A 7,404-nucleotide genomic window follows, 5' to 3' on the forward strand; every position below is an offset into this window, starting at 1 on the left:
CTGGTCCTTTTAAGTCTTGCTCTTAAACCTTGTTAAGCAGGATCAGAGGAGTTTTTAGTCTAGGATTAATTTTGCCTCAGTACTGGGACAACATCTTCTGAGTACTCTACCAGATGTCCCACAAATTATAAAGTTTCCAACTCTGATTAATGGGAACAAGAACTATTCTTTGCCCTTTATGAGCTCCAGGGATTTATTCCTTCTGATCCCTTCAGCTGTTATTTCCCCCTGGTCTTAAGTAGTTTCCTCATGTTTGTACTCATCAATACTCAGCTGAAGACTCCAGTAGATCCTCTGCATATTTCCAGAGATCTCTATATCCTCTCTCTTTTCTTTGGTAATCTACCCTGGGAATTTTAACTTCTTGGCCATCTCAGACTCCTAGCTCCATTGCCTTAATTTAGAGAGAATGCCTGGCTCTGCCTGAGCTCCTATTTCCTAATTGCAGCCTGAAAGAAGCTGGGATCACTCTTAGGGATTACTTAATTGTAGGTACACTCTCATGTGCTGTCTGATATCTAATGTTTGAAAACCATTGTCTCATTTATTTTGTCCAGTTTTTTTGTAGTTGTTTCAGATAAGAAAATAAAGCTAGAATATTGTTTTTCCATCTTGACTGATCCTAATTCTGTATTTGAGAAATTTATTTTCAGAAATCTAAATGTGAGGTTTTACATTTATCCCTATGGACTTCATTGTTAATTTTGACCTTTCTTGCTTTATCTAGCAAATACAAAATTAATAAGAATTATTTCTGGATGTTCATCACACAGATCAAATATGCAGTTAATTATTTTAGTTTTTAGTTAGGCCAGTAAAATGAGTTTACTGGACCATGAGAGTGAGAAAGGCCAGGTGCCTCCAGAAGCTGCATTCTCCTGAAGCTGTCGGGCTTCATCTTGCAAGTTTGGAATACTGTCTAAAACTATTCCAGAGTGATTTACATAGAAATAGCATTCTTCCTTGAAAAACAGACATGTTCCTCTTCATGCTGCTGTTAGCATGTTTAGTGGCCTGCAATTTTGCAGTACCACAATGGCAAGAAATTTTGTTTGCTGTCTAAGGGCTTCTAAGGCATAGCCAGTTTCTTCTATGCTTTTGGTTAACTCCAGATTTGGTATAAATTGACAACCCCAGTTCCCATGGTGGCGGTTATGCCTGAGACAGCTAAGAGGGGGATGAGAAAAGAAACTGCCCTTTTAGGCCCCGGTTGTTCTTTCTCGTCGCACGTGTCGGACTCCGCTTCAGTCCCAAGATGCTACCTCTGCTGCGCAGCGTGCCCCGTGCCCTGAGCTCCGCCGTCGCCGGCCTCCGCGCCACCGCGCCCTTGCCGCCGCTCCGGCAGCTGCTGCAGCCGGTGCCCCGGTCGTGCACCCGGCCCTTCGGGCTGCTCAGCGTCCGTGCCGGATCTGTTCGGCGGCCCGGCCTCCTGCGGTCTCGCGAGCCCTGCTCTTGTGGTTGTGGCGCGCTGCACACTGAAGGGGACAAAGCTTTTGCGGAATTCCTGAATGATGAGATTAAGGAGGAGAAGAAGATCCAGAAGCATAAATCCCTCCCCAAGATGTCTGGAGGTTGGGAACTGGAAGTGAATGGGACTGAAGCTAAATTAGTACGGAAAGTTGGAGGAGAAAAGGTCACTGTCACTTTCAACATTAATAATAGCATCCCACCACCATTCGATGGTGAGGAGGAGCCCTCACAAGGGCAGAAGGCTGAAGAGCAGGAGCCTGAATTGATGTCGACTCCTAATTTTGTGGTTGAAGTTATAAAGAATGATGGCAAGAAAGCCCTTGTGCTGGACTGTCACTACCCAGAGGATGAGGTTGGAAAAGAAGATGAGGATGAGAGTGACATTTTCTCCATCAGGGAAGTGAGCTTTCAGTCCACTGGCGAGCCTGACTGGAAAGACACTAACTATACACTCAACACAGATTCTCTGGACTGGGCCTTGTATGACCACCTAATGGATTTCTTAGCAGACCGAGGGGTGGACAACACTTTCGCAGATGAGCTGGTGGAGCTCAGCACAGCCCTGGAGCACCAGGAATACATTACCTTTCTAGAAGACCTCAAAAGTTTTGTCAATGATGTGAACCAATGTATATGAGGTGCAGAGGTGCCCAAAGATGTACTTACCAAATCCAATGGATGTGTCATGATGATGGGAACGAGTGTTGTTGGGGGGGGGGGAGAGGGGGGGTGGGGGGGTGGGGTTGAATGGGACCTCACATATATATTTTTAATGTAATATTATTACAAAGTCAATAAAAAAAATAAAAAAAAATTAAAAAAAAGTTTTGTCAAGAGCCAGTAGAGTAAAGGTGTAGGAAACCTTATTTTAGGGCAGGCTTTGGCCAGTGGAAGAAACCTATTCTGAAGGCCAGACATTATATGTGCTTTGAAATGGTTATCATCCTAATATCACGGAAAAACTTTCTAATTTAAATTAGTTTTATTGCACTTTTGTTTACTATTCATTTGCTCCTTCTATAAAACTTATTTCTGGGTTTTTGTATAACATAATGATGGAAAATAAAATTGGTTTCTCTCCTCCAAAAAAAAAAAAAAAGAAAAGAAACTGCCCTTTTAGTTCCTATATAGTGAGAAAATACAGGAAATGGCATGGTAATGTTTTCCGGACCATAGTGAATAGAGGGGGTGCTATATGCTAGTGAGCATAAGCTGGTCCAAAGGAGAGGCAAGGAAAGATAGGCCTTATTTCCACAGAGAAAGAAAGTTCCATCTTGATAGCTTAAAGTAGCAGGAAATGTGAGATTAGTTATTGGTGAGCTAGAGCCCTTTTCAGAGCTTACAGTTACCAGCTCACTAGTTAATCTACTAGCAGACAGTACTAACATAAACCCCTTAGGACCTGAGTTATGAAACAGGATGCTTCTCTGGGTGTCCCAGACAAGGTTGGCTTCTCCTCCCAGGCCATGGAGGTCTAGTTTATGACATGCCCACAACATCTTTGGTGGGATGTTTTGGTCAGCATAAGCTGTTTTTAGAAGTATAGAATTACAAGAGCTAGTAGGGTTTCCCCAACAGTACTGGGTAGTGTTTGAGTACTCTTCTCTAGGCTCCTAAGCCTTGAGGGGGTAAAGATGGGGGGGGGGAGGAGTACTGGGAGGTATTAATGGGGTACTGGGTTAAGTAGTTATCTGGCTTGCCCTCCCCCTAGTGATAGGATGATGCAATAGATTACATGAAGGTTCACTCAGGCTAAAGTTACAGGGAATAGCACATAATTTATGTACTAGCTTTGACACAGATACTACTTAACTTTGTCTCTTGAAGAGGTATCTCAGGCTGTCTAATGGCTTAACTTGAACGTTGTATTAGGTGCTTCTGGTAAGTTGGAACTTCCTTGGACAGTGTGCAAGGAAGCATGAAGCTTCATCAGTCTCTCTGAGCAACTATTGTCTAGGCCTACATGACTTAGATTATTACACATGACTGTGGCTCTGTCCTGACCCCTGGCAAGTTGGTCCCTGGAGCAATGAGGGCAGTTTGAGCCTCCATAGCTTAAAGCACCAACTACATCCTTGGCTCCTACTACACAACCAGCAAGGGAGAAAGGGCAATAAAGCCATAAACTAAAGAGAGAAACTCTACCCAGAATACATACATCTAATAAGCCAGATACCAAGACACCAACAAAAAATTACAATCCATACCAAGAAACAGAAAGATATGGCCCAGGTAAAGGAACCAGATAAACCTCCAGATGACAAAGAATTTGAGACAACTAATCATAGATGTTCAAAATTTTTCCTTAATAAATTCATTGAGATGGTTAAAGAGATAAGGATATTAAGAAGATGTTAGATGAACACAAAGAAGAATTTGAAAGCATATAGAAAAATAGCAGATCTTATGGGAATGAAAAGTGCAATAAATGAAATAAAAAATACACTGGAATCCTATAATAGCAGATTTGAGGAGGCAGAAGAAAGGATTGGTGAGCTTGAAGAAATGTCCTCTGAAAGCAAATGTATGAAAGCAAGATGAAGAAAAGAATGGAAAAAAATGAACAAGGTCTCAGGGAACAAAACAACAGCAACAGATGTACAAACATACGTGTCACAGGTATCCCAGAAGGAGAAGAAAAGGGAAAGGGAGAGAAGGAATATTTGAAGAAACAATGGTAGAAAATTTCCCAATGTTATTGAAGGGCATGGATATCCATATTCAAGAAGCACATTGTACTCCCATCTGAAAAAATCTGAATAGATCAACTCAGAGACACATACTAATCAGAATGTCAAAGACACTTGAATCTCTGGACTGTCCATGTGCCAGCCAGGCCCTGAGCCTCAGCAGAGTTGCGAAACCTACTCTCTGGTTGGTTGGACATACCCAGGTCAGCTAACAGGGAGGTGAAAATGGTCAACCACCACACCAGGGAACCGAGAGTATCTACAACTGCAAGCAGGAACATCGCATTCATCAGCCATATGGGATCTAAGTCCCCTCTTGATTTAAAGGTGGAGTGGACATTGCCATCCCAGGGTCTACAAGATGGGGGAATATAATATGGATTGGAGTGAACTTGCTGGTATTCTATAGAACAGTTGTAACTCTAGCAATGGAAGAAATTATATCACTGATATGGAGATGGTGGCCACGGGAGTTGCTGAGGGCAGGGAGAGGAAGGAATAGGTGTGACATGGGGCATTTTCAGGACTTGGAGTTGTCCTAAATAATATTGGAGGGACAGATGCAGGACACTGTTTATCCTGCCATAACCTACTGGATGGACTGGGGGAGAGTGTGAACTACAAAGTAAACTATGGTCCATGCAGTGTGGCAGTGTTCCAGGTGTGTTCACCAAATGCAATGAATGTGCCTTACTGATGAAAGAGGATGTTGATGTGGGAGGAGTGGGGGTGGGTGGGTGGGGAGTGGGGTATGTGAGAACCGCTTATGTTTTAATGTAACATTTTGTGTGATCTATTTATAAAAAAAGACAATAAAGAAGAAAAAACAAACAAAAAATAAAATAAACAGGTACAAATAAAAAAAAAAAGAATGTGAAAAATGAAGAGAGAATTCTGAGAGCAGAAAGAAAAAAGCAATGTGTAACATATAAGAGATATCCAATAAGATTAAGTGCCAATTTCTCATCAGAAAGCATGGAGGCAAGAAGACAGTGGTATGATATATTTAAGATATTGCAAGAGAACAACTTCCAGCCAAGAATCTTATATCTGACAAGATTGTCTTTCAAAAATGAGGGCGAGTTTAAAATATTCACAGATAAACAAAAACTGAGAGGGTTTGTAAGCAAGAGATCAGCTTTGCAGGAAATACTAAAGGGTGTGCTACAGCCTGAAAAGAAAAGAGAAGAGAAGAGAGGCTTGGAAGAGAGTCTAGAAATGAAGATTGTAACTGAAAGTATCAAAAGAGTGGTGAAAATAAAATATGACAGATAAAGCCCAAACATTTAGGGATAAACTTAACCAATTATGTAAAGTACTTGTTTTCAGAAAACTACAACTCATTGTTAAAAGAAATAAAAGACCTAAATAATTGGAAGAACATTCCATGCTCACAGATTAGAAAACTAAATATCATTAAGATGTCAATTCTACTCAAATTGATACACAGATTCAATGCAATCCCAATAAAAATTACAGCAAACATTTTAAAAATAAATGGGAAACACAATTATCAAATTTATTTGGAAGGGTAAGGGGCTCAAAATAGCTCAAAACATCTTAAAAAGGAAAAGTGAAATTGGAGGACTCTCACTTCTGGACTTTATATCATATTACCTAGCTACAGTAGTAGAACAGCATGGTACTGGCATAAGGAGAGACACATAGATCAATAGAACCAAACTGATGGTTCAGAAACAGACCCTCACATATCTAGGGTCAAGTGGTTTTTGACAAGCCTGTCAAACCACCCTGCTCAGGCATAACAGTTCATTCAACAAATGGTGCTGGGAGAACTGGATATCCATAGCCAAAGAAGGAAAGAGGAACCCTATCTTATACCTTATACAAAAATTAACTCAAAATGGAAAAATAAACCTAAATATAAAAGCAAGAACCATAAAACTCCTAGAAGACAATGTAGGAAAATATCTTCAAGACCTGGTGGTAGGTGGTGGAATCTTAAAGGAGATAGAGGAGGACTGAGATGGACTTCTGATGTTTACTGTATGTAGAAATTTTAATTAACACTACTGTAAAAGTGTGGAAATGTATAGAGTTGATGGTAACACATTATAGTAACAGCTGTTTTATAAATGGGAATATGGCTGGAAAGGGTAGTCTAGGAATGTAAATGCCAATTGACAGAAAGCTAGAGAATAATCTAGGGACTGAATAACACAGTAAACACAGAGGTGGATGAGAATTGTGGTTGACGGTACAGATGCAAGACTGTCCTTTGTGAGCTAGAGCAGATATACATCACTTTTGCAGCATGGTAGGAATGTGGAGAAGCATGGGAAAAATACAACTGGAGTGACCTATGGACTGTGGTTAAGAGTAATACATCTCGGGAAACGGACTTTGGCCCAGTGGTAAGGGCGTCCGTCTACCATATGGGAGGTCCGCGGTTCAAACCCCGGGCCTCCTTGACCCGTGTGGAGCTGGCCATGCGCAGTGCTGATGCGCGCAAGGAGTGCCGTGCCACGCAAGGGTGTCCCCCGCGTGGGGGAGCCCCACGCGCAAGGAGTGCGCCCGTGAGGAGAGCCGCCCAGCGTGAAAAGAAAGTGCAGCCTGCCCAGGAAAGGTGCCGCCCACACTTCCCGTGCCGCTGACGACAACAGAAGCGGACAAAGAAACAAGACGCAGCGAATAGACACCAAGAACAGACAACCAGGGGAGGGGGGGAAATTAAATAAATAAAAATAAATAAATCTTTAAAAAAAAAAAAAAAAAGAGTAATACATCTATGTCAAAAGTGTACTGTGTTGATAATGAGGGAATATGGAAAAAAGTATGCCAAATATACACTATGGACCTGGTAATAATCTGATGATATTATCTCATTATCTGAAACAAATGTTCCACCTTGGTGTGAAGTGTTGATAGAGGGGTATTGTGTAGGATTTCTGTACATGTGCATGCTTCTTTGGTAAGTTAACAAGTTTGGTCATAGAAATATATTTTTAAAATAATAATGGGGTAGTTTTGGGGAAACATACACCAAATGTAAGATAAGGACTATAGTTAGTAGTAAGATTTTGATGATATTTTCATAATTTGTAACAAATGTCTCACAATAATGCAAGGTGTTGGTGGTGAGTTGATGTAAGGGACCCCTGTATGATGTTATACATGTTTCCTTTGTAAGTTCACAACTTTCACTATACACATATTTTTATGTATGTTCATGTATAAATGATATAATAACAATTGGGTGAGTTAGGAGGAAAATACACTAAAT

The 7,404-nt window shown here is 41.0% G+C and overlaps 1 pseudogene; it reads left to right on the forward strand.

The window, feature by feature from the left end:
* Nucleotides 1–1,191: 1,191 nt before the first annotated feature.
* On the forward strand, nt 1,192–2,107 carry LOC131280481 (complement component 1 Q subcomponent-binding protein, mitochondrial pseudogene; annotated as a pseudogene).
* The last annotated feature ends 5,297 nt before the right edge of the window (nt 2,108–7,404 follow it).

Source organism: Dasypus novemcinctus, chromosome 11 (assembly GCF_030445035.2).
Source record: "Dasypus novemcinctus isolate mDasNov1 chromosome 11, mDasNov1.1.hap2, whole genome shotgun sequence".
NCBI lineage: Eukaryota > Metazoa > Chordata > Mammalia > Cingulata > Dasypodidae > Dasypus > Dasypus novemcinctus.